We start from the raw sequence: 26,918 nt of genomic DNA, 5'->3' as shown, positions 1-26,918 counted from the left end.
TATGTATTCATTTGTGGATCTCCATCATCCATTTCGTATGATATGCTGCGAATTACAATTCGTATGATAAAGTATGTTAAGAATTGCAATTCGTACAATATGTTAGGAATGATCAAAAAGTACAAAATGTTATGAATTTGCAAAACGTATGATATGTTACGAATTCCAATTTGTTGTTGCTAAAGTTAGCTAAGTGGCTAGGTGGCTAAAGCCAACATTAGTTAAGGTTAGGACGCAGGTTAACACCTCTTGGGTAGGGCGCAGCATTGGGAATTTTGGATGAAAAGCGTGCCACTCAGCCATAAAAGCTAGAATATGCATATAATTAGTGGATGTTGATAGAAAACATTCTGAAGTTTCTAAAACTGTTTGAATGATGTTTGTGAGTATAACAGAACTCATATGGCAGCCAAAAAACTGTAAAAATCCAACCAGGAAGTGAGAAATCTGAGGTTTGTATGTTTTTCAACTCTTGGCCTATCGAATACACAGTGTCTATGGGGTCATATTGCATTTCCTAAGGCTTCCACTAGATGTCAACAGTCTTTAGAACCGTGTTTTGATGCTTCTACTGTGAAGTGGGGGCGAATGAGAGGGGAATGAGTCAGAGGTCTGCCAGAGAGCCACGAGCTCAGTCTCACGCGTTCACGTGAGAGCGAGCTCTGTTCCATTGCAATTCTACAGACAAAGGAATTCTCCGGTTGGAACATTATTGAAGATTTATGTTAAAAACATCCTGAAGATTGATTCTATATTTCGTTTGACATGTTTCTACGGACTGTAATATAACTTTTTGGACTTTTTGTCTTGTCACGACTTCTACCGAAGTCGTTGCCTCTCCTTGTTCGGACGGTGCTCGGCGGTCGACGTCACCGGTCTTCTAGCCATCATTGATCCATTTTTTTTTTTTCCCTTTGGTTTTGTCTTGTCTTCCTACACACCTGGTTTCAATCCCATTCATTACCTGTTGTGTATTTAACCCTCTGTTTCCCCTCATGTCTTTGTCAGAGATTGTTTTATGTCAGTGTTGTTTATATGGTTGTATAGGTGCATGACGGGTCCTCGTACCCATGTTTATTTATGTATGTACATTTAGTGTTTGGAGTATGTTTTGTGTACATATATTAAAAGACTCCATTACACTCCGTTTTACTCTCCTGCGCCTGACTTCCCTGCCACCTATACACACGACTCTGACACGTCTGTACTTTCCTCTGAACTTACACGCGTCGTGAGTTTGGATTGTGTACTGAACGCGCGAACAACAAGGAGGTATTTGGACATAAATGATGGACATTATCGAACAAAACAAACATTTATTATGATGATCATCAAAGGTAAGTGGATATTTCTAATGCTGTTTGGGTTGTTTTGGTCTCTGAGCGCTGTACTCAGATTATTGCATGGTGTGCTTTTTCGTTAAAGCTTTTTTGAAATGTGACACAGCGGTTGCATTAAGGAGAAGTGGATCTAAAATTCCATGCATAACACTTGTATCTTTTAGCAATGTTCATTATGAGTATTTCTGTAACTTGATGTGGCTCTCTGCAAAATCACCGGATGTTTTGGAACTACTGAACATAACGCGCCAATGTAAACTCAGATTTTTGGATATAAATATGAACTTTATCAAACAAAACATACATGTATTGTGTAACATGAAGTCCTATGAGTGTCATCTGATGAAGATCATCAAAGGTTAGTGATTCATTTGATCTATATTTCAGATTTTTAGCTTGAAAAACAAACATGTGAATGTTCATTTATCTAAAAAGCTGCCTACAGCATTATTTGGCAGTACATCCAACCGGCCTCACCACCACAGATCATGTGTAACCACACCAGCCCAGAACCTCCACATCTGGCTTCACATGTGGGATCGTCTGAGACCAGCCACGCCGTGGACAACTGAGGAGTTTTTCTGTCTGTAATAAAGCCCCTGTGTGGGGAAAAAACTCATTCTGATTCGCTTGCCCTGGCTCGCCAGTGGGTGGGCCTATGCCCTCCTAGGCCCACTCATGGTTGCGCACTGCCCAGTCTAGTGAAATCCATAGTTTGGACCTAATTTATTTCAATTGACTGAATTCCTTGGAGGAACTGTAATTCAGTAAAATCGTTGATATTGTTGCGGGCCGACCCCCTTTTGAAGGTTTTCAGATCAATACAAATTGTCATTTGTAACACATCATCCACAAATTCATACATACCTTACAAAAAGTGTAATATCATACTAAATGGAGTGTCTCGGATTTACATACAGAATCATACATAATGATCTGAGACCAGGTTGAAACCCGCCACACTTCATCACTTCTGTGTTGGGCAAAGTGATGACTCAAAGGTCAAATCATCTGCGTACAAACCTGTGCATTTTCCATATTGCCTCTGTTGTGCATTCATTTACCTGCATCCTATGGTGCAATAGGCCTATTCCATCACACAAATTGTGATATTCAATAGTTAGACTCTTGTAAGAGGTGGTTTTCAAAATAATGGACCGACTTCACAATATGAGATTCTAATACCTATGTATTTATATTGTAGGGAGGCAAGTGCAGCATACGAAATTACAGTGTAGGTACATTGTTACATTGTGCATTTCAAAAATTGGTACAATGTACTATCTTATTAAGGATTTTGCAAATAAACTAGAGCAACACTTAAGTAACCTTCTGTCTTATGTAACATATCATAACGCAACATATCATACTAATTTGAGTGTTCCAGATTTACGTTTACTATGTTACGTCTAGTCATGGAGACCAATCGGGGGGTATAATAACAGTTTAAATGAAACCAACTAATGAGCAGGTCATTCATAGCTTTCCACCATAAGCACAATACACAGATAGGTCAGTGCATTAAAATCTGGAGAGTATTTGTTGTCCACAGTGTGGATTGTATACAATCAAACTTCTCTCATCGATTGCCCGTTGCTAGTCAATGAAAATACTGCAGCCACAAACATCTTGCCGAATAGCCACACTCACTGAATTTTAACATGTCATGTCTGACCTCTTCCGGACAGTTGATGGTACTGCATCCATTTCTTCTGTATCATTTCACCACAGAAATCCCTGGGAAAGGTATTTGCCTGTATGTGCAAATCGTTGGAACGGTCCTCTTACTGTTTATCCATTGAGTGTTTGTTATTTCCTTTTCTTTCTTTACATTATTTGTTTTCACAGCAAGAGAGCGATACAGTGTGGGCTTTTTACACAATGCAACATGTTTTTTCTTCTTCTGAATAGGCATGGGCATAATCAGAGAGCTTATTGTCTTTGTATTGTGGTTTGAGATGTTTTCCAACGGGATGACTCAGTAATTCTGATCTCCAATGGATCTGCTTTCCAGAGTTAGAACTAGTCAGGAAAACTAGGCCAACATCTTGTACAGAACCGCTCCCAGCAGGCAGTGTCAGACATTGTCCTTCCTGACAGCACTAGAACAAGTCTCATGACAAAAACCTGACTGACGCAGCGTGTCCTAAAGTTTCACGGCTGTTCAACTTAAAAATGTTCACCTGTGTTGGAAAAACACTCAAAAGTATTTTCGATTTATGAGTGAGTAGATTCTTTCACTATGGGTCTCTCCTTTCCTTGTCCCTGCCAGTAACCCTCCCCCTATCCCCATCCCTGTCTCCGTCTCTGTCCTTACCCTGTCCCTGTCCTTGTCCCTGCCACTAACTCGGTCCTTACCTTGTCCATGTCCTCTATCTTTGTATCTGTCTTCTATCCCTGCCTCCTCGATATCACACCAAACTGGCACAACAAGCATCAGTCTCAGTTGGGTGCTGAAGCAGCCTCATATCCACACAGGTGCACTGTGCTTCTGCTTCACAGATAGAGCTCAGTCAGAATGACAGAAGACTTGCTATTTTATTGTTTTTGTGGTCATGGCAAAAGAACAGAATGGATCCCTTAAGGATGCTACCGTTATGTTGGATTCTTCCACAGCTGTATGTTCACACTGCAAAGCCAATTATATGTATATGTAAGGTGATTCTCTGTTTGCAATAATAATGATAATTAGATTATATTGTGATGCTTTAATATACTGTGATTTGAGATGCTGTCTTGAATCCATCACATGGTAATTGTATATATATATATATATTTTAAAGTACTTTGTACGCCTCACTTACAATGGTTCCTCCTTTAAAAGTTGCAAGCTTACACCGCGGGACTTAGAGGTACCCAGTGTCATGGCGTCATTGTTCTAGACCACCGCAAGGGGGAGTTAGAGCACTAATTATGCATTTGGGTCCCAAGGTTTTTATTTGACCAATCATATTGAGTGGTTCCAATGGCGCAGGAAGAAATGAAAGCAGTTTAATGGGTGCCCAACCAATTGTGCTATTATGTGGGTTCTTTTGCGTTATTTGTAACTTATTTTGTACATAATGTTTCTGCAACCGTATTTTATGGCAAAAAAAGAGCTTCTGAATATCAGGACAGCGATCACTCACCTTGGATTAGACTAAGGTTTTTTCTTCAGCAAGCAAGACGCACAGGACATTCTCCAAACACCCGACAGGGCCAACATCCCCATTATTTGCAAGAGGAAGCGACGCAGGTGCAGAGGACAAAGTATAACTGGTCAGGACCCGAAAAAGGCGAGTGGGAAAGCTGCCGTTACCGTCAATACTACTCGCCAACATGCAATCATTGGACAATAAACTAGAAAAGGTACGATCCCGAATATCCTACTAACGGGACATCAAAAACTGTAATATCCTATGTTTCATGGAATCGTGGCTGAATGACGACATGGATATTCAGCTAGCGGGATATACACTACACCGGTAAGATAGAACAGCACACTACGTAAAACGAGGGGGGGCGGACTGTGCATATTTGTAAACAACAGCTGGTGCACGAAATCTAAGAAAGTCTCTAGATTCTGCTCGCCTGAAGTAGAGTATATTGTGATAAATTGCAGGCCACACTACTTGCCTAGAGGTTTTTCAGCTATACTTTTCATGGCTGTTTATTTACCACCAGACAGAAACTGGCACTAAGACCGCACTCAGTCCGCTGTATAAGGAAATAAGCAAACAGGAAACCACTCACCCAAAGGCGGCACTCCTAGTGGCCGGAGACTTTAATGCAGGAAAACTTAAATCAGTTCTACCAAATGTCCATCAACATGTTAAATTTGCAACCAGAGGAAAGAAAATTCTAGATCACCTGTACTCCACACACAGAGACGCATACAAAGCTCTCCCTCGCCCTCCATTTGGTAAATCCGACCACAAGTCTATCCTCCTGATTCCTGCTTACAAGCAAAGATTAAAGCAGGAAGCACCACTGACTCTGTCTATAAAAATGTGGTCAGATGAAGCAGATGCTAAACTACAGGACTGTTTTGCTATCACAGACTGGAACATGCTCCGGGATTGTATATACATACCCCAACCAGAAGCCATGGATTACAGGCAACATTTGCACTGAGCTAATGGGTAGAGCTTCCGCTTTCAAGGTGCGGGAATCTAACCTGGAAGCTTACAAGAACTCCTGCTATGCCCTGTGACAAACCATCAAACAGGCCAAACGTCAATACAGGGCTAAGATTGAATCATACTACACCGGCTCTGACGCTCATCTAATGTGGCAGGGCTCGCAAACTAATGCAGACTACAAAGGGAAGCACAGCCGCGAGCTGCCCAGTGACACGAGTCTACCAGACGAGCTAAATCACTTCTATGCTCGCTTCGAGGCAAGCAACACTGAGGCATGCATGAGAGCATCAGTTGTTCCGGATGACTGTGATCACACTCACGTCGGCTACGGAGAGCAAGACCTTTAAACAGGTCAACGTACACAAGGCTGCGGGGCCAGATGGATTGCCAGGACGTGTGCTCCGGGCATGTGCTGACCAACTGGCAGGTGTCTTCACTGACATTTTCAACATGTCCCTGATAGAGTCTGTAATACCAACATGTTTCAAGCAGACCACCATAGTCGCTGTGCCCAAGAACACAAAGGCAACCTGCCTAAATGACTACAGACCCATAGCACTCACGTCCGTAGCGATTAAATGCTTTGAAAGGTTGGTAATGGTCCACATCAACACCATTATCCCAGGAACCCTAGACCCACTCCAATTTGCATACTGCTCAAACAGATCCACAGATGATGCCATCTCTATTGCACTCCACACTGCCCTTTCCCATCTGGACAAAGGAACACTTATGTGAGAATGCTATTCATTAACTACAGCTCAGCGTTCAACACCATAGTGGCCTCAAAGCTCATCACTAAGCTAAGGATCCTGGGACTAAACACCTCCCTTTGCAACTGGATCCTGGACTTTCAGACGGGCTGTCCCCAGTTGGTAAGGGTAGGTAACAACACATCCGCCATGCTGATCCTCAATACGGGGGACCCTCAGGGGTGTGTACTCAGTCCCCTTCTGTACTCCCTGTTCACTCATGACTGCATGGCCAGGCAGGACTCAAACACCATCATTAAGTTTGCTGATGACACAACAGTGGTAGGCCTGATCACCGTCAATGACGAGACAGCCAATAGGGAGGAGGTCAGAGACCTGGCCGTGTGGTGCCAGGACAACAACCTCTCCTCAACTTGATCAAGACAAAGGTGATGATTGTGGACTACAGGAAAGGAGGACCAAGTTCAAAGGGCAAAGGGTAGTGTGTACGGCCCAGTACATCACTGGGGCCAAGCTTCCTGCCATCCAGGACCTCTATACCAGGCGGTGTCAGAGAAATGCCCTCAAAATTGTCAAAGTCTCCAGTCACCCTAGTCATAGACTGTTCTCTCTGCAACCGCACGGCAAGCGGTACCGGAGCAACAAGTCTAGGTCAAAGAGCTTTCTTAACAGCTTCTACCCCCAAGCCTTAAGACTCCTGAACATCTAATCAAATGGCTACCCAGACTATTAGCATTGCCCCCCGCCACCTTATTTTACACTGTTGCTACTCTCTGTTTACTATCTCTGCATAGTCACTTTAATAATACTACCTACATGTACATATTACCTCAATTACCTTGACTAAGTGGTGTCCCAGCACTTTGACTCTGTACCGGTATCCCCTGTATATAGTCTTGCTAATGTTATTTTACTGCTGCTCTTTAATTACTTTTATTTCTAATTATATATATTTTTTCTTCAAACTGCATTGTTGGCTTGAATTCAGCGCATGTAACAAATAAAATGTCATTTGATTTGAGAAGCAGCACCGCTCTGCCAACAGAGCTCGGTTCTTATCCTCCTGAGTCTCAGCATTTCATTTTTTTATCCTACATAGTGGGCATGAGTTCTTGGTCCGTATCTCTTACGCCATGCTGCCAAACAAGCCAAAATTGACCATCCTACCAATTCGACTTTGGCGATGTCACTGTTGTCCTTTTGAAAGGACATTCTGGGCTTTTCAATGATATCACGTGTGGTGGTGTGAACTTGACAACTTTATCTTCCTGGCTCTTTAAAAGACGTGTCTGCAAAATTAGCACATTTGATGAAACTTTTTGAATATTACTGCACCTGTACATAGCCCACCTATAATTTAGCCCAAACAACTACCTCTTTCCTAACTGTATTTAATTTATTTATTTATTTTGCTCCTTTGCACCCCATTATTTTAATTTTAGTGTTTTACTTGCTATATTATTTACTTTTGCCACCATGGCCTTTTTTACTTAAAAAAAAAATACTTTTGTGAGTTTGACATTCAAATAATTTCTAATAAGTGAATATCTCAGGACTAGTTTAGTAAGTTGCCAGGACTGTGTAATAATTTTTTCACATTAAATAAGAGCTAAATAAGAGCTTATCTAGAAATGTCCTCTCTAATGGATCCCTGGATGCCACAACTGTTTTTCAGCTACTGTAACCATTGACTGTAATGTACATTTTTTTCATATTTACATCCCAATGACAACTAAAAAGGACAATTTTGCACTTACAATCAAATATAAAGAATTTTTATTTATTTTTTAAATATCATGGTAATGATTTTCTTCACCCCCCAAAATATGTGGGTCTCGGGAATGTTTGTCGGATAAAATACAACTTTTAGGATATAATATTAATGATATATTAGAGAAAGACCCCACTGAATGATTCAGAACATGAAGAAGATGTATTTCATCACATAAAAAGTTGAAATATCATCACCAAAGCACGTTTTTACCCACTCTGCGCAGAGGGGGTGGACACCCTACTCTCCACCAGAGTATAACAGGAGAGGAGTGCCTCTCTCTCACTCCACACAGCTCACAGTTCTGTCTGACCACTGGCAAGACATCACCCATTACTCCACACACCGGGATAATGCATGGATTTGGACTGTATTTTTTTTTTACTCTCCTATTTTCACATGGTAAGTATATGAGAAAGCGAGACCGAGTGTGTTTGTGTGTGTGTGTGAGTGTGTGTATGAGAGTGTGAGAGCATGTTTTACTGTGTGTGTGTGTGTGTGTGTGTGTGTGTGTGTGTGGGCATGTGTATATGAGAGTGTGAGAGGGAAAGGGATACCTAGTCAGCTGTACAACTGAATGTCATCAACTGAAATGAGTCTTCCACATTCCCAACCCCTCTGAATCAGTGAGGGATCAGTGAGGCTGCCTTAATCGACATCCACGTCTTCGGTGCCAAGGGAACAGTGGGTTAACTGTCTTGCTCAGGGGCAGAGCAACAGATTTGAACCTTGTCAGCTTGGGAATTCAATATAGCAACCTTTCAGTTACTGGCACAATGCTCTAACCACTAGGTTACCTGACACCCATGTGTTGCAGGTGTGTCAGTGATGTGTTGCAGGTGTGTCTTAGTATTGATCTTACATGGCAAAGTGTATATTACTGAACATGGAAAAACATACATTTGTCAAGAATACTACAGTTGGTGTTTGTGAATACAGTATTTTAAACATATCTACACTACAAAAGTATGCGGACACCTGATCATCGTACATCTAATTCTAAAATAATGGGTATTTATATGGAGTTGGTACCCCCTTTGCTGCTAAAACAGACTCCACAGTTCTAGCAGGGCAGAAATTTGACAAATTGACTTGTTGGAAATGTGGCATCCTATGACAGTGCCACGTTGAAAGCCACTGAGAGCTTCAGTACGGGCCATTCTGCTGCCAATGATTGTCTATGGAGATTGCATGCCTGATTTTATACACTTGTCAGTAACAGGTGTGGCTGAATTAGCCAAATCCACAAATTTGAAGGGGTGTCCACAAACTTTTGGCCCTGTAATATATATCCTATTTTTATTTTCAGCGATTCTTCCATTTGCCATCCTTTCTCACAGCCATCCTCAGGCTTTCTAAGTTCAAAAACCTTCCACTGAACTTTAAACTGTATGTCATTTGTAACATTTTGGTCCAGCCTTAATGTTAATTATATTCTAGTGTGGTGCTTATGTAAACTGTGCCACTGACTCAACTTTAACCTTTGAAAATGGCACCAGGGCAATGTACAGTGGCAAAGTGTTGTCCTAATGTTCTCTGTGTGTTGTGGAAGGTGAGGCGCTGCAGTGCTATGGCTGTAACATCCTCCAGGGGCAGATGTACGTGGATGTGGGCTGCTCCAGCCCCAAGGTCATCACTTGCTCCCACTCACACAAAGGCTTCAAGCACCGCTTCTGCATTAAGACAGAGAGCAGTGAGTATAGTCCTCCTCACCCTCTTCTTCATCCTCACCCTTGCATTTGTTTTTACCCCACGGTCACTCCTTATCTAAAGCAACTCGTTACGTGAGTGCCAGACCTGGGTTGAAATAGTAGAAGAATGTCTCTTACCTAGTGTATGCAAACACATTCTGTAACTGTCCCGTCAATTAATTTTAATTTTAGTCAACCACAATAATAGAGACAGTGATAACCTGATTGCAGTGACAAAGAAAGACCCCAATCTGATTGAGATTGCTGCAGGAAGATCTGGGGTCATGGATAAGTAAGGGGCTGTGATATGATGAGTCATGTGCTGTGTTAGGCAGGGGGAATTTCTGGAAAGATCAGAGTCCCTGGTCTAATCCTGCACAGTCACTCTCATCCCTGTCAAGGCAGCTTCTCACTCATAGCATGCTTACAGCATCCCTCCCGTCTTTCTCTCCTGCTCAGTCCTCAGCTCAGTGTGTCCCCATGCTTGTCTCAAATACCTGTCTTTTTCAAATGTATCTCTCAGATGTATCTCTCACTGTCTATGCCCATTTATTATTTATGTGTGTGTGTGCGTCCAAACCCTGCAGGTGCCATGGGAATTATTCTGACCAGCGGTTGTGCCACGTCTCAGCACTGCCAACAGGAGCTACCCGGGGTCTGGATCCACTGCTGTGTTTCAGACCTTTGCAACAGCACCCCCCACTGGCGCAGAACGACCTTACACTGGCTGTGCTCTTTGGCTACCCTGCTGCTCGTACTGTGGCTGCAAGTGTGAGAGAGAATTTTGGAGCAGAGTAACACTGACTAACCCCCCACTTCAGCCCTACTGTGTCCTAGACCAAAGCCATTGGAGGATCAATAAGAGGCATGCACCTGCATGGATACCTAGTGGATGAGAATACAATCTTTATGCATTGGCAAGCCTGTGAATATTGTTATTTTCAGTTTCCATGTGCATCATATTCTTTACGAGGCCACAATGAGATTATGAAGGTAGTTGGTCCAAGAAGCGTGTATGTTGCTAATATTTTGGTGCCAATAACGTTGTGAGTGTTGATACAGTATATTTCAATAGGGTCATATGTTGGGGTTGTGGGGGGGGACAGAGTGGAACAGAGATTGGGTGATGTTTTGGAGATACATTTTGTTTAAATGGCTAAATAGGTGTTTCTCTCGGCACAAAATCCCAAAGATTGGAAAGCAGCTGCGGTCATCCCCCTCTTCAAAGGGGGGGACACTCTTGACCCAAACTGCTACAGACCTATATCTATCCTACCATGCCTTTCTAAGGTCTTCGAAAGCCAAGTCAACAAACAGATTACCGACCATTTCGAATCTCACCATACCTTCTCTGCTATGCAATCTGGTTTCAGAGCTGGTCATGGGTGCACCTCAGCCACGCTCAAGGTCGTAAACGATATCTTAACCGCCATCGATAAGAAACATTACTGTGCAGCCATATTCATTGATCTGGCCAAGGCTTTCGACTCTGTCAACCACCGCATCCTCATCGGCAGACTCGACAGCCTTGGTTTCTCAAATGATTGCCTCGCCTGGTTCACCAACTACTTCTCTTGATAGAGTTCAGTGTGTCAAATCGGAGGGTCTGCTGTCCGGACCTCTGGCAGTCTCTATGGGGGTGCCACAGGGTTAAATTCTTGGACCGACTCTCTTCTCTGTATACATCAATGAGGTCGCTCTTGCTGCTGGTGAGTCTCTGATCCACCTCTACGCAGACGACACCATTCTGTATACTTCCGGCCCTTCTTTGGACACTGTGTTAACAACCCTCCAGGCAAGCTTCAATGCCATACAACTCTCCTTCCGTGGCCTCCAATTGCTCTTAAATACAAGTAAAACTAAATGCATGCTCTTCAACCGATCGCTACCTGCACCTACCCGCCTGTCCAACCTCACTACTCTGGACGGCTCTGACTTAGAATACGTGGACAACTACAAATACTTAGGTGTCTGGTTAGACTGTAAACTCTCCTTCCAGACCCATATCAAACATCTCCAATCCAAAGTTAAATCTAGAATTGGCTTCCTATTTCGCAACAAAGCATCCTTCACTCATGCCTGCAAACATACCCTTGTAAAATTGACCATCCTACCAATCCTCGACTTTGGCGATGTCATTTACAAAATAGCCTCCAATACCCTACTCAACAAATTGGATGCAGTCTATCACAGTGCAATCCGTTTTGTCACCAAAGCCCCATATACTACCCACCATTGCGACCTGTACGCTCTCGTTGGCTGGCCCTCGCTTCATACTCGTCGCCAAACCCACTGGCTCCATGTCATCTACAAGACCCTGCTAGGTAAAGTCCCCCCTTATCTCAGCTCGCTGGTCACCATAGCATCTCCCACCTGTAGCACACGCTCCAGCAGGTATATATCTCTAGTCACCCCCAAAACCAATTCTTTCTTTGGCCGCCTCTCCTTCCAGTTCTCTGCTGCCAATGACTGGAACGAACTACAAAAATCTCTTAAATTGGAAACACTTATCTCCCTCACTAGCTTTAAGCACCAACTGTCAGAGCATCTTACAGATTACTGCACCTGTACATAGCCCACCTATAATTTAGCCCAAACAACTACCTCTTTCCCAACTGTATTTAATTTATTTATTTATTTTGCTCCTTTGCACCCCATTATTTTTATTTCTACTTTGCACATTCTTCCATTGCAAAACTACCATTCCAGTGTTTTACTTGCTATATTGTATTTACTTTGCCACCATGGCCTTTTTTGCCTTTACCTCCCTTCTCACCTAATTTGCTCACATTGTATATTAACTTGTTTTTTTTACTGTATTATTGACTGTATGTTTGTTTTACTCCATGTGTAACTCTGTGTCGTTGTATGTGTCGAACTGCTTTGCTTTATCTTGGCCAGGTCGCAATTGTAAATGAGAACTTGTTCTCAACTTGCTTACCTGGTTAAATAAAGGTGAAATAAATAAATAAATAAAAATACATGCTTTCTTAAATGGCATTGTTAATTTTCATTTACCTATTTGGCCAGATTAAATCAAATCAAGCTTTATTTATACCGCACATTTCAGACATGGAATGCAACGCAATGCGCTTTACAGGACAAATCTAAGTAAAAAATTATAATAAAAGCTGAAATATTTACTACACAAACATAAGTTTAAAAAAACAAAAGAATATGACAACCTGAACTAAAAAGGAAAATCAAAGCTAAAAATATGTGTTATAAGACCTTTTAAATATGTCCACAATTTTGCCGCCCCTCAGGTTCTCCGGCAGGCTTTTCCAGAGGCTGGGGGATAGTCAAATGGCCAGTGCCTACAAAGGGACCTATTGGGTACCTAACTTAAAACCATGGATGACATGTACTGGGGTGCACAATCATGAATTGATTTGAAAACCAATAGAAAACCTTAAACCGGTGTGATGTTTGCTCTCTGTCTGGTCTTGGTCAGAGCCCATGCTGCAGCATTCTGTATTTTTCGACAGTCTAATAATTTATCCGTGGAGCTAAACTCCTTTGGTGACACAGAAATCCTCTGGTCAGTCAGTCAGCAAGGCCTTTGGGGTCCTATTCTGTATGTCCAGCAGAGGGCAACACCTTCTCCCCCAAGTAGGTTACAGACATAGGATACTCTCTTTACTCCCATGTTAAATTGCCTACTTCACGCATTAACTCGACAATGGCAGTATTCTTTTTTTACAATTCTATAAACATTTTAGATATGATTGGTTGGTCATTTTTAACATCTATGTCATCTTAATCAACAAACTACATCGTACCTGAAAACACTTTCATGCTCGTACATTTTTTTGTATGAACAGATAGACTGTTGAATGGAATGTACATCACGATTATCAGCCAAAGAGTCGATTCCAACGGACTTACTTCAATTAGCTAACTAACCCTACTTTTAAGATGCCGAAAAACCTGTTGCATACCATTTTGTTTGAATAATAGTAGGAGAAAAGATCACCAAATTAAGTTTAATCAACTGCCCAAGGATCAGTTTAGACTAACCCTATGGTTTCAGGCACAGGGGAGGTTGGTGGGACCGTAATTGGGGAGGATGGGCTTGTGGTAATGCCTGGAGCGGAATCATTGGAATGGTATTAAATACATCAAACATATAGTTTCCATGTGTTTGATGCCATTCTAGGTGCTCTGTTTCAGCCATTATAATGAGCCGTCCTCCCCTAAGCAGCCTCCACTGGTTTCCGGCTATTAGGCTGCGATGATGATGGAAACCTGTGGGCTCCGCTTCCTCGATACATGTATGTGTGTTCAAGCACTTTATCATCGGTAAGTCGCTTTGCATAAATCTTACTAGTTAGCTTGTAGAAAGGACTAGTAAGCTGTATCTGTCCAAATAACAGCTATAATCGAGGGCTTGCAGTTGACGTACCTTGCCTCCTGGCGGCCATGTTGGAAGACCACCACATTAATTATTTTAACAACAACAGCCGAGTGGCTACCCCAAACTGCATGATAACAGTCCCTAAAACTAATTTACTCATCACCACAGCCTTTGATAAACATTTGATAAACATTAGTACACTTTATATGACTGGAGACATTAGCACAATCATTTTTAATACGATGGTGGCCTACTCTACTGACACTGACAACAGATCAATAAAAACGACCTTGTCTTGAATGCAACCATGTAATCTAGGCCGAAAAGGAGTCCTGGCTAAAAGTGATCAGGCTTTATCAAATTAACATCAAAAGTATTTTATTTTGCATTTGAGCTAACCCTAACTCTTTCCCTAACCTTAACCTAATTCTCCTAACGTGCTGCCTAACCGTACGTGTACATTAGTATGCAGTAATTTGCCTTGGCGCCCAGAGTGGCTCGCTTGTGGGTGTGCTGGCAGCATATAACAGCGTTTGACTGTGCATCAAGAATTCAGCATAGCAAGTTTGTATGAAGGTTTGGTTATTAAATGGGTAAATAGTTTAATCCATTCTCCATTTCATGAATTTATTCACAGGTAAATAGTAATATGCTCGAAACTGCTCTGGTGACAAAAAAAACTTTGCTGCCCTGTTTCCAATCGTTTACATGGCTGGGAGAACCTATTCAAGTAAGTAAATACATTTTGAAAATGTTATAAAAAAAGATGTATTATTAGCGAACAAGCTACAGTGCTAAGTTTCTGTTTTTCTTTTCTTAGTCAACCGTGTGTTCTTTTTCTTTGTGTCATTTAACATAGCCCTGTTTCTTTGTGTTCTGGAACGTAGCCCTGTCTTTCATTTTTGTTCATTGATTTCACCTGTGTTCATTTTGACTCTGCTAAGCCTTTTCCTAGCTCGTTTATGAGTACCAGTTATAGCCTTTAGTCCTAGTTTTCATTCACCTGCCTGTTTGCCTACCTATGTATGGCTATTGCCTGCCTGTGACCACGATTCCTGCCTTCTGCAAAGGCAAAATAAACACCTGCCGCGCTCTGAGCGTGAATCTACACCCTTTTCTCCCTGAGTATTCATTACAAGTGCAGGCTAACTCAAATGACCTGCTAATGTTGCTAACTAGCTTTTTAGCCAACTGTACATACTGTATAGCTAGCTAGCTAAGTGAATTAAATATGAACAGCTACCTAACTTCATATTAGCTAGCTATTTTGATGTATTTGTCATTGTAAAAAACAAACTCAAAAATGCATTTGTAGGTAGCTAACTAACAGCCATGGAGGAGGGTGAAAGGATAGCAGCCCCAACTGTCAAAGTGAGAGAGTAGGCTATCCTATACTTTGTGTAGTTCCAGTCCCTAGAAGTGAGGACAGAGATGATAGTAACATAATATTCAGTGCTGTCTAATTTGTGTATAATGATGTCAGTTTCTTGTGTTATTTTCTGTCCTCGGACACAGAGAGCTGTGAAAGCCTGTCTGCAGATGAAGAGGTCCCAATGAAGAGCAGTGGTTCTCAGTCATGATTTTTGTTTTTACCTTAGCAATACACAGCTGATTCAAATGGTCCTCATCATCAAGCTTCAAGTGATATTTATGTATTAATTGGTGACGATATCCTTGATATGATCCTGCTCTTGTCACATGCTACACATGCACGTGTGCACATGCATCTATCTATCCAATGTTAACATTTCTTATAAGAGATATTATGTTTTAGTAATCCAGAATGACCTGGTGATGTAAAAGTCTAATAATGACATTATCTTCCTTATTCCTACAGATACATTGCAACTGGAGATTCCTTCAAAACGATTGCCAACAGTTACTGTGTAGAGCACTGTATGGTTGGGTGACCAGGGACATCTGGGACTGCCACATGGGGGTAATTCAGGCATGTGTGAATGCTACCTGTGTTCTGCACAGCTTCATGAGGATGGACATGAGGACCAGGAGGTGACCTGCAGCTTGCTGCCGTGTGCCAGAGGAGAGGTCTGCTGCTCTGCAGGATGTTGCAAGGGTGAGGGCCAACAACGCAGCATGGGAGGCAATCCGTTTGTGGGAGATCTATATCTCCTACCTCTTTGAAGAGGGCGCTGTTCCCTGGCAACACCATAGACTACACTATGCACAACCAAAGGCCTTTTAAAGAGCTATCCACATTGGAATAAGAGTATTCTTCCATTTACTTAGCTATGACAACTGCAGTTATTCAATTCACAGTTTCTACTTCTCAGATGAGGGTGCTGTGTAGGTAAGGGTGATGTCTGTACAAAAACAAAACAGGCTCTTTTAATAGTCACCCATATTGAACAAATATAAAACAATTAGACACCCTATAACCCACTCGTGTACTCTCGTGTATCAATCTGATTGATAGATTGTGCTGTGCAGTAAGCAGGCTCAGGTGTATAACTGTGTCTCCTTCCACATTCAGAATGGTTTTCCATTCATCAGCAGGACAGAGCAGCTATGTCTGGTAAGACGAGGGGTGTGGTTGTGTGTCTATGTGTTAATAATAGCTGCTGTGCGATGTTTAATATTAAAGAAGTCTCGAGGTCTTGCTCACCTGAGGTAGAATGCCTGATGATAAGCTGTAGACCACAGTATCTACCAAGAGAGTTCTCATCTATATTATTTGCAGCCGTCTATTTACCACCACAATCCGATGCTGGCACTAAGACCGCACTGAACCAGCTGTATAAGGCCATGAGCAAACAAGAAAATGCTCATCCATAAGCGGTGTTCCTAGTGGCCGGGTATTTTAATGCAGATAAACTTAAATTCATTTTACCAAATTTCTACCAGCACGTCACATGTGCAACCACAGGAAAAAAACTCTAGACCACCTTTGCTCCACACACAGAGATGCGTACAAAGCTCTCCCTCACACTCCATTTGGCAAATCTGACCATAACTCTATCCTCCTGATTCCTGCTTACAAGCAAAAACTAAAGCATGAATTACCAATGACTCGCTCAATACGTAAGTGGTCAGATAATGCAGATGCTACGCTACAGGACTGTTTTGCTAGCAGAGACTGGAAAATGTTCCGGGATTCATCCAATGGCATTGAGGAGTATACCACCTAAGTCACCGGCTTCATCAATAAGTGCATCGACGACGTCATCCCCACAGTGACTGTACGTACACATCCCAACCAGAAGCCATGGATTACAGGCATTTTCTACACAGAGCTAAAGGCTGGAGCTGCCACTTTCAAGGAGCGGGACGCTAATAAGGACATTTATAAGACATCCTGCTATACCCTCAGATGAACCAGCAAACAGGCAAAGCGTCAATAAAGGACTAAGATTGAATCCTACCACACTGGCTCTGATATTCGTCGCATATGGCAGGGCTTACAAACTATTATGGACCACAAAAGGCAACCCAGCCGCGAGCTGCCCAGGGACACGAGCCTACCAGACGAGATAAATGCATTTTATGCTCACTTCGAGGCAAGCAGCACTGAAGCATGCATGAGAGCACCAGCTGTTCCAGACAACTGTGTGATCATGTTCTCCGTAGCCAATGTGAGCAAGACCTTTAACTTCTTAAGGTATAGGGGGCAGCATTTTGACTTTTGGATAAATAGCGTGCCCAATTTCAACTTCCTGCTACTCATGCCAGGAATATAAGATATGCATATTATTAGTAGATTTGGATAGAAAACACTCTGGAGTTTCTAAAACTGTTTGAATCATGTCTGTGAGTATAACAGAACTTATGTAGCAGGCAAAACTCAGAGGACTAACCGTTCAGATTTTTTTTTTCTGGTCTCTGTCTGTCTGTCTGTTGGTCTCTGTCTCTGTCGGTTTCTTAGGAACCTGTTTTCAGTTCCTACCGCTTCCACTGGATGTCACCAGTCTTTGGAATTTGGTTGAGGTTATTCATTTGTGCAATGAAGAAGTAGGCCATCTAGGAACTGGGTAACACTGTTGAGAGGGCGCAAGATGTGAAAAGTAGCATGGTTTGTTGTCTTCCTGTATTGAACACAGATAGACCCGTCTACAATTTGATTGATTATTAACGTTTAAAAATACCTTTGAAATATTTTGGCAAAGTTTATAGGTAACTTTTGAAATATTTTGTAGTGACATTGCGTTTTTTGGAAGCTGTTTTTTTCTGGATCAAACGCATCAAATAAATGGACATTTGGATATATATGGACGGGATTAATCAAACAAAAGGACCAATTGTGATGTTTCTGGGACATATTGAAGTGCCAACAAAAGACGCTCGTCAAAGGTAATGCATGTTTTATATTTTATTTCTGCGTTTTGTGTAGTGCCTGCAGGGTTGAAATATGCTACCCTCTTTGTTTACTATTGTGCTATCATCAGATAATAGCTTCTTATGCTTTCGCCGAAAGCCTTTTTAAAATCTGACATGTTGGCTGGATTCACAATGAGTGTAGCTTTAATTGAGTATCTTACATGTGTGATTTAATGAAAGTTAGATTTTTATATCATTTTTATTTTATTTGCCGCGCTGCATTTTCCCTGTTTTTTTTGCCCAAGTGGGACGCAACCGTCCCCTATACCATAAGAAGTTAAACAGGTCAACATTCACAAAGCCGCGGGGCCAGACGAATTACCAGGATGTGTACTCAAAGAAAGCAAAGACCAACTAACAAGTGGCTTCACTGACATTTTCAACCTCTCCCTGACCGAATCTGTAATACCTACATGTTTCAATCAGACCACCATAGTCCCTGTGCCCAAGAAAGCGAAGGTTACCTGCCTAAATGTTTACCGCCCCATAGCACTCACGTTGACCATTATTAGAGATGAATACCCCTTTGTGGCCGGTGTGGTGGCTATGGGAGGAGGACATTTTATTTGAGGGAGGAATTCGGGCCTATGAGGAGGATTCTCGGTTACGCAGCGGAGCAGTATAGTTTTTGGACATTGAACTTACTGCACACCATCCTTTGGCCAAAACAAGTAGCAGGGAGGACACGCTCTACTACCTCGAGCAATTCACTTCTGGTCAGCCTAGGGATCAGGTCAGAAGCTGTCTTCATATGGATGCGCGAAGGGGCTTTACTGAGGCTAAGAGATTGCTGCAGGAGCACATGAGCAGAGACTGCAAGAAATGAATGACCTGCCCAAGCTGTAATGGAAGACACATTTTTGGAGCTCCCAAAGGCCTACACACAGAGCAAAATCCCGGTGGCAAGAGACAACATCCCCACTCAGAAAGATATCCAAAGGTGGCCTCATCTAAAGAAAATTCAACTGAATGAGATTGACGCTGACATTGAGTTACTGATTGGAGTCACTGCCCCAAAGGTGACAGAACCCTGGCAGATCATTTATAGTGAAGGAAATGGACCGTATTTGGTAAGGACAGTATTAAGGATGTGGTCAATGGTCCACTTAACCCCTGTACTGCTACGGATGAATGTGGACGTCCTACAGTGACTACCAACCGCATATCCATTGTTAAATTGGAAAATCTGATTGTCAATCAGTATAACCATGATTTCAGTTTGAGGCCACGGAAGGAGAGTTGTATGGCATTGAAGCTCGTCTGGTGGTTCGTTAACACAGTGTCCAAAGAGGGGCCAGAAGTATACAGAATGGTGTCGTCTGCGTAGAGGTGTATCAGAGAATCACCAGCAGCAAAAGCAACATCATTGCTGTATACAGAGAAGAGAGTTGGCCTGAGGATTGAACCATGTGGCACCCCCATAGAGAGTGCCAGAGGTCTGGACACACTGAACTCTGTCTGAGAAGTAGTTGGTAAACCAGGCGAGGCAATCATTTGAGAAACCAAGGCTATCGAGTCTGCCAATAAGAATGTGGTGATTGACAGAGTCAAAAGCCTTGGCCAGGTCGATGAATACTGCACATTAATGTCTCTTATCGATGGCGGTTATGATGTTGTTTAGAACCTTGAGTGTGGCTGAGGTGCGCCCATGACCAACTCTGAAACCAGATTGCATAACGGAGAAGGTACGGTGGGATTCGAAATGGTCAGTAATCTGTTTGTTAACTTGGCTTTCGAAGACCATAGAAAGACAAGGTAGGATAGATATAGCTCTGTAGCAGTTTGGGTCTAGACTGTCACCCCCTTTGAAGAGGGGGATGACCGCGGCAGCTTTCCAATCTTTGGGAATCTCAGACAATACGAAAGAGAGGTTGAACAGGCTAGTAATAGGGGTTGCAACAATTTTTGTTGCCCGGCTGATTTGTAGGGGTCCAGATTTTGCAGCACTTTCAGAACATCAGCTATCTGGATTTGGGTGAAGGAGAAATGGTGGGGGCTTTGGCGGATTGCTGTGGAGGGTGCCGGGCAGTTGACTGGGGTAGGGGTAGCCAGGTGGAAAGCATGGCCAGCCGTAGAGAAATGCTTATTGAAATTCTCAATTATAGTCAATTTATCGGTGGTAACAGTGTTTCCTAGCCTCAGAGCAGTGGGCAGCTGGGAGGAGGTGCTCTTATTACCCATCGACTTTACAGTGTCCCAGAACTTTTTTGAGTTAGTACTACAGGATACAAATTTCTGTTTGAAAAAGCTAGCCTTAGCTTTCCTAACTGCCTGTGTATATTTGTTCCTAACTTCCCTGAAAAGTTGCATATCACGGGGGCTATTCGATGCTAATGCAGAACGCCACAGGATGTTTTTGTGCTGGTCAAGGGCAGACAGGTCTGGAGTGAACCAAGGACTATATCTATTCCTAGATCTACATTTTTTGAATGAGGCATGCTTATTTAAGATGGTGAGGAAGGCACTTTTAAAGAATAGCCAGGCATCATCTTCTGACGGGATGAGGTCAATGTCATTCCAGGATATCCCGGCCAGGTCGATTAGAAAAGCTTAGTAGGCTTAGGGTCATTGTCCTGCTGGAAAGTGAACCTCCGTCCCAGTCTCAAATCTCTTGTTTGTTAATGGTTTTACTCTTCTTTGTATTTTGGTTTTTGGATGAAAGTGAAAATTGTAGGCCCTATGATTCATTTCTGGTAATGATATTGTTATATATAAGTTGCGATTAGCTTTTTATGTTATTTTAATCAAATTTACATTTACATATATTGTTAACCCTAGGATGCCCGGTCAAAATGAGTTTTTGCATCACTACCCCAAGTTTTCATATGTGGGTCAAGTATGACCCATTTGTATTTTGTGTGGAATTCACTGCATTTATTTAAGCTACAACAATCCAATCCAAGTAATTCATCAAATGTTTATTAAATATCTTGTTTTTAATGTTCATTAATCACCGTTTTCATTTCTCCTTTTTCAGTCATTGAGTAAAAATAGTTTCAAAAAGAGGCTCATAAGAATGTTGCCAGATATACAACCATAATGGTTTTACAGATGTTGGATGAGGAAGCCATTGGTGCCTCTGACTCAGAATCTGAAGTATCCAATTCAGATGACACAGAATATGTGACTGGTTGAAGTTGGCATTGTGGATGCACCTGGTAGTCCAGCTGTCCTAGATGATTCTACAGAGGAAAACCAGTCAAATAGACTGAGTAAAAATGGGTCTTACTGGAGTGAACACCCCCCTAAAGGCAGGACCAGAAGCCATAACATCCTGAGGAGCCTGCCCAGTGTCTGTGCCAGGGTCAACATTTGTCACCAAAAGTTGCCTGGGAGCTGTTCATTAGTGACAACATCATTGAGGAGGTCCTAAAGTGTACAAATTTAGAAGGATGGAGAATAGATACTGCAAAGGGGACAGAGTGGAGAGAGGTCAACAAAGAGGAACCAAAGGTCTTTATTGGTTTAACCCTCCTCGGCGGAATGGAGAAGAGGTGGGATGTCTCCACACGGGAGCTATATTTGGATCCACTGCAGAATCCAATGTTTAAGGCCTCCATGTCGGTCGGAAGATATGAGGATATCCGTCGCTACCTGAGTCTGGATGACAAGAGGACCAGAGTGTTCTGAGAGGCAATGGACCACCAGGCAGCCTTCCGGTATGTGTGGGACCTTTTCCTAGCAAACTGTGTCGAGGAAGGTTTATCCCCACCGACTGCTCACAGTGGATGAGCAGCTTTCCTCCAGACGTGACACTTGGGATTCTGTCCAAAGAGTTTAATCTTGGTTTCATCAGACCAGTTTCATCGGACGGGTCCACGGTGTCTCCCAACCCCTCCTGTCTCAGCCTCCAGTAATTATGCTGCAGTAGTTTATGTGTCGGGGGGGATAGGGTCAGTCTCTTATATCTGGAGGATTTCTCCTGTTTTATCCTGTGTCATGTGTGAATGTAAGTATGCGCTCACTAATTCTCTTTTTCTCTCTTTTCTTTCTTTCTTTCTGTCTCTCGGAGGACCTGAGCCCTAGGACCATGCCTCAGGACTACCTGGCCTGATGACACCCTGCTTCCCAGTCCACCTGTCGTGCTGCTGCTCCAGTTTCAACTGTTCTGCCTGCGGCTATGGAACCCTGGCCTGTTCACCGGAGACACCTGAAACCCCACCTCTTTAAGGAATACCTAGGATAGGATAAAGTAATCCTTCTCACCCCCCCCCCCTTAAAAGACTTAGATGCACTATTGTAAAGTGGCTGTTCCACTGGATGTCATAAGGTGAAAGCACCAATTTGTAAGTCGCTCTGGATAAGAGCGTCTGCTAAATGACTTAAATGTAATGTAAATGTAAATGTGCTACCTGTCCCAGACCTGCTGTTTTCAACCCTCTAGAGACACAGGAGCGGTAGAGATACTCTGAATGATCGGCTATGAAAAGCCAACTGACATTTACTCCTGAGGTGCTGACCTGTTGCACCCTCAACAACCACTGTGATTATTATTATTTGACCCTGCTATGAACATTTGAACATCTTGGACATGTTCTGTTATAATCTCCACCCGGCACAGCCAGAAGAGGACTGGCCACCCCTCATCGCCTGGATCCTCTCTAGGTTTCTTCTTAGGTTCTGGCCTTTCTAGGGAGTTTTTTCTAGCCACCGTGCTTCTACACCTGCATTGCTTGCTGTTTGGGGTTTTAGGCTGGGTATCTGTACAGCACTTTGTGACATTGGCTGATGTAAGAAGGGCTTTGTAAATACATTTGATTGATTTATCAGAAAATCTTGTTTATCATGGTCTGAGTGTCACGCGGGACAAGGTGGGTGAAGGGATCAGATGCAGAGAATTCCACTGGGGAAAAGTGATCTTTACTTCGGCACACAAAATGATAAGCCCAACAAAACAGGGCGCGGACAACAACGCGACAACCCAAAAAACACAGGGTGCCAAGTTAAGAAAATAAATCCACCTCTACCTAAAACGCACACACGTAACACAAAGACAAAACAAATGAACTAAGGTCAGAACGTGACAGTACCCCCCCAAAGGTGCGGACTCCGGCCGCAAAACCTAAACCTATAGGGGAGGGTCTGGGTGGGCATGTGTCCGCGGTGGCGGCTCTGGCGCGGGACGTGGACCCCACTTCACCACAGGCGGGAGACTCTGGCAGCACCGGACAGGCGGGAGACTCCGGCAGCTGGCGTGACAGGCAGCTCTGGCAGCTCCTGGCTGACTGACGGCTCTGGCAGCTGCTGGCTGACTGATGGTTCAGGACAGACTGAAGGCTCTGGCGGCTCAGGACAGACTGGCGGCTCTGGCGACTCAGGACAGACTGGCGGCTCTGGCGGCTCAGGACAGACTGGTGGCTCTGGCGGCTTAGGATAGACGGGAGACACTGGCAGCTCAGGACAGATGAGAGACTCTGGCAGCACTGGAGAGGAGGAAGGCTCTCGCAGCTCAGGACAGACGGGAGACTCTGGCAGCTCAGGACAGACGGGAGACTCTGGCAGCTCTGGACAGATGGGAGACTCCATGTACACCGGCCATGTACACCGGCCCGAGGAGATGCACTGGAGACCATATGCGCTGAGCCGGCTTCATGGCACCTGGCTCGATGACCACTCTAGCCCGGCCGATACGAGGCGCTGCAATGTACCGCACCGGGTTATGCACACGCACCGAGGACACCGTGCGCTCCACCGCATAACACGGTGCCTGCCCGGTCCCTCTCTCTCTCTCCGGTAAGCATGGCAAGTTGGCGCAGGTCTCCTACCTGACTTCGCCACACTCCCCGTGTGCCCCCGCCCAATACATTTTTGTGGCTGCCTCTCGGGCTTCCAGCCGCGCTGCCGTGCTGCCTCCTCATACCACCGCTTCTTGGCTTTCGCTGCCTCCAGCTCAGCCTTGAGGCGGCGATATTCACCAGGCTGTGCCCATGGTCCCTTGCCGTGCAGAATCTCCTCCCATGTCCAGGAGTCCTGTGTTTTTTCCCGCTGCTGCTGCTGTCCTTTACCACGCTGCTTGGTCCTTTGTTGGTGCGGGATTCTGTCACGCGGGACTAGGTGGGTGAAGGAATCAGACGCAGAGAGTTCCACTGAGGAAGAAAAGTCCTCTTTATTTCAGCACACAAAATGATAAGCCCAACAATACAGGGCGCAGACAACAACGTGACAACCCAAAAAACACAGGGTGCCAAGTTAAGAAAATAAATCCACCTCTACCTAAAACGCACACACGTAACATAAAAACAAAACAAAGGAACTAAGGTCAGAACGTGACACTGAGAGTCCTTTAGGTGCCTTTTGGCAAACTCCAAGCGGCCTGTCATGTGCCTTTTACTGAGGAGTGGCTTCTGTCTGGCCAGTCTACCATAAAGGCCTGATTGTTGGAGTGCTGCAGAGATGGTTGTCCTTCTGGAAGGTTATTCCATCTCCACAGAAGAACTGAGGTAATGGAAAGATGTGGGGTGATGAAAGAGACCCCTGCCACCACCACTCAGAGCAGCCAGGGCCAGAAGAGGATTGTAATAGCGGTTATTAATTTTCATAATATGTTATCATTGAAATGTATATCAAACTAAAAACATTTCAAACAAAAGAATCATTACTCAAAATAATGATGTTCCACAAAATGGATATTTTAGACCCATATTAGTAAAACACAGGTATTACATTATCAGGTCATTTTGGCCCAGCATATGCATTCTTGGGGTGCCATGTTTACTATGCATCCTAGGGTTAAAGGGCCTTCTTTGGGAAGTAGGGTACTAGAGGTTAATTAGCCCCTTGGGGTAAATGCCCCCTGCTTGTAATTCAAATTAAAACCACTAGATGTCACCACATTTTTTCCCCCAACACTTTCCCTGGCTGCCACTGCTCTTGCTCAACAAGCCATTTCCTCTGTGTCATCACAACTTTGAAATGATTCAATAAAATACACATTTCACAACTAAGAATAAGCTATCTTATAGTAAAGAAATCAAATGTTTTGATGGTTTCAAGTAACCTTTATCTTCTATGGTGACATTTTTCTAATCCAAAACAGCACCAATACTTTGCAGGACCATTTGTGTTGTAACTTTTCTTTCACAAAGGCAGCTATTATTAAACCCATCCCCATCTGAAAGGACATGGTTACTTTGGGAAACTTAATTATTTTGAGCAGTCTGTGTTACGCAAGGAAAATGTCACTCTTCATACAATCCCTATCAATGTAAAACAACAACAACAGCATTGTATCAATGTAAAAAAGCACAAATAGATGATTTCCCTCATAGACAAATATACCTGCTCAATAAGCATTCAGCATTTAGTTATTTAAAGCAAAAATAAATGCTGGATGATTAGGTATTCATGGTGAATGAATGAAATAATTGAATTAAGGTATGAAATACTACATTAGAAAACATGAGAAGTTACAAAATATTATATTGGATAATGATACATACTTAGAACTCAAGGGCCTACATATTTACTAATGAAATATTTAAGTAATCTAAATATTTACAGTGGGGAGAACAAGTATGTGATACGATTTTGCAGGTTTTCCTACTTACAAAGCATGTAGAGGTCTGTAATTGTTTTAATCATAGGTACACTTCAACTGCGAGAGACGGAATCTAAAACAATAATCCAGAAAATCACATTGAATGATTTTTAAGTAATTCATTTATATATTTGTATATATTTGTTGAAATCAAATACAGATTTTGTGAAAATAATTTAACTATGACATATTTTGCAGGACAACTTTCACAAAACAGTCTAAAATTAAATCATAATTGATCTACCTGAAAAATATATTATACTAATAATGTTATAATAATGTCAAATAATGTGTACATACCCTACATTATTCATCTCATATGTATACTGTACCCGATACCCTCTACTGCATCTTGCCTATGCCGTTCTGTACCATCACTCATTCACATATTTTTATGTACATATTCTTCATTCCTTCACACTTGTTTGTATAAGGTAGTTTTGTGAATTTGTTAGGTTAGATTACTCGCTGGTTATTACTGCATTGTCGGGAACTAGAAGCACAAGCATTTCGCTTGAGCACAAGCACTCACATTAACATCTGCTAACCATGTGTATGTGACAAATACAATTTGATTTGATTTGAGATTTGCTCTCCTTATTTTTCAGAAAAACTTAACTTAACCTTTGTTTAAGTGTCTGCAATGGTTAAGTCCTTAAGTAAAATGTGATATTCATTTTAATTTTACACAATTTTATACAAATGTGTGTGTCCTGCAGTTGATGTGATATGATTATATGACAGTCCATTTTCCGTGATTATGTTGTTAAGAATTGGGAAAATCTAAAAATACGAGTTCAATTGAATGGAAACGGTGATGTACTGAATGACCAGTTGAAAAACGGGAAGGGTTTGGGTAGGGGTTGTGGGCATAATGTAATTGCTTTTGGGTTGGGGAATGCTGTCAGCATGGCCACTGACCTTTAAATAGATCCCTCACGCATTGCTTCAAGCCACACGTCACCTTTTGTGATCTGACAAGATTCTGCAGGAGAATACAACAACAAAAACTAATCTACAAAACACTGAGATTAAAATATATTAGCAGAAATTAGA

The 26,918-nt window shown here is 42.7% G+C and overlaps 1 protein-coding gene across 1 annotated transcript in view; it reads right to left on the bottom strand.

Annotated features, from left to right (window-relative positions):
• LOC115139741 (noelin) overlaps positions 1-4,808 on the bottom strand; it is a 44,884-nt gene extending 40,076 nt beyond the window's left edge. The window contains exon 1 of the mRNA XM_029677468.2: positions 4,469-4,808. The gene's annotated coding sequence lies outside the window, so the exon portion shown is untranslated. The remainder of the gene's footprint in view (positions 1-4,468) is intronic.
• Positions 4,809-26,918: the final 22,110 nt, after the last annotated feature.

Source organism: Oncorhynchus nerka, linkage group LG13, assembly GCF_034236695.1.
Source record: "Oncorhynchus nerka isolate Pitt River linkage group LG13, Oner_Uvic_2.0, whole genome shotgun sequence".
NCBI lineage: Eukaryota > Metazoa > Chordata > Actinopteri > Salmoniformes > Salmonidae > Oncorhynchus > Oncorhynchus nerka.
This window is presented reverse-complemented; position numbering and strand designations above follow the sequence as displayed.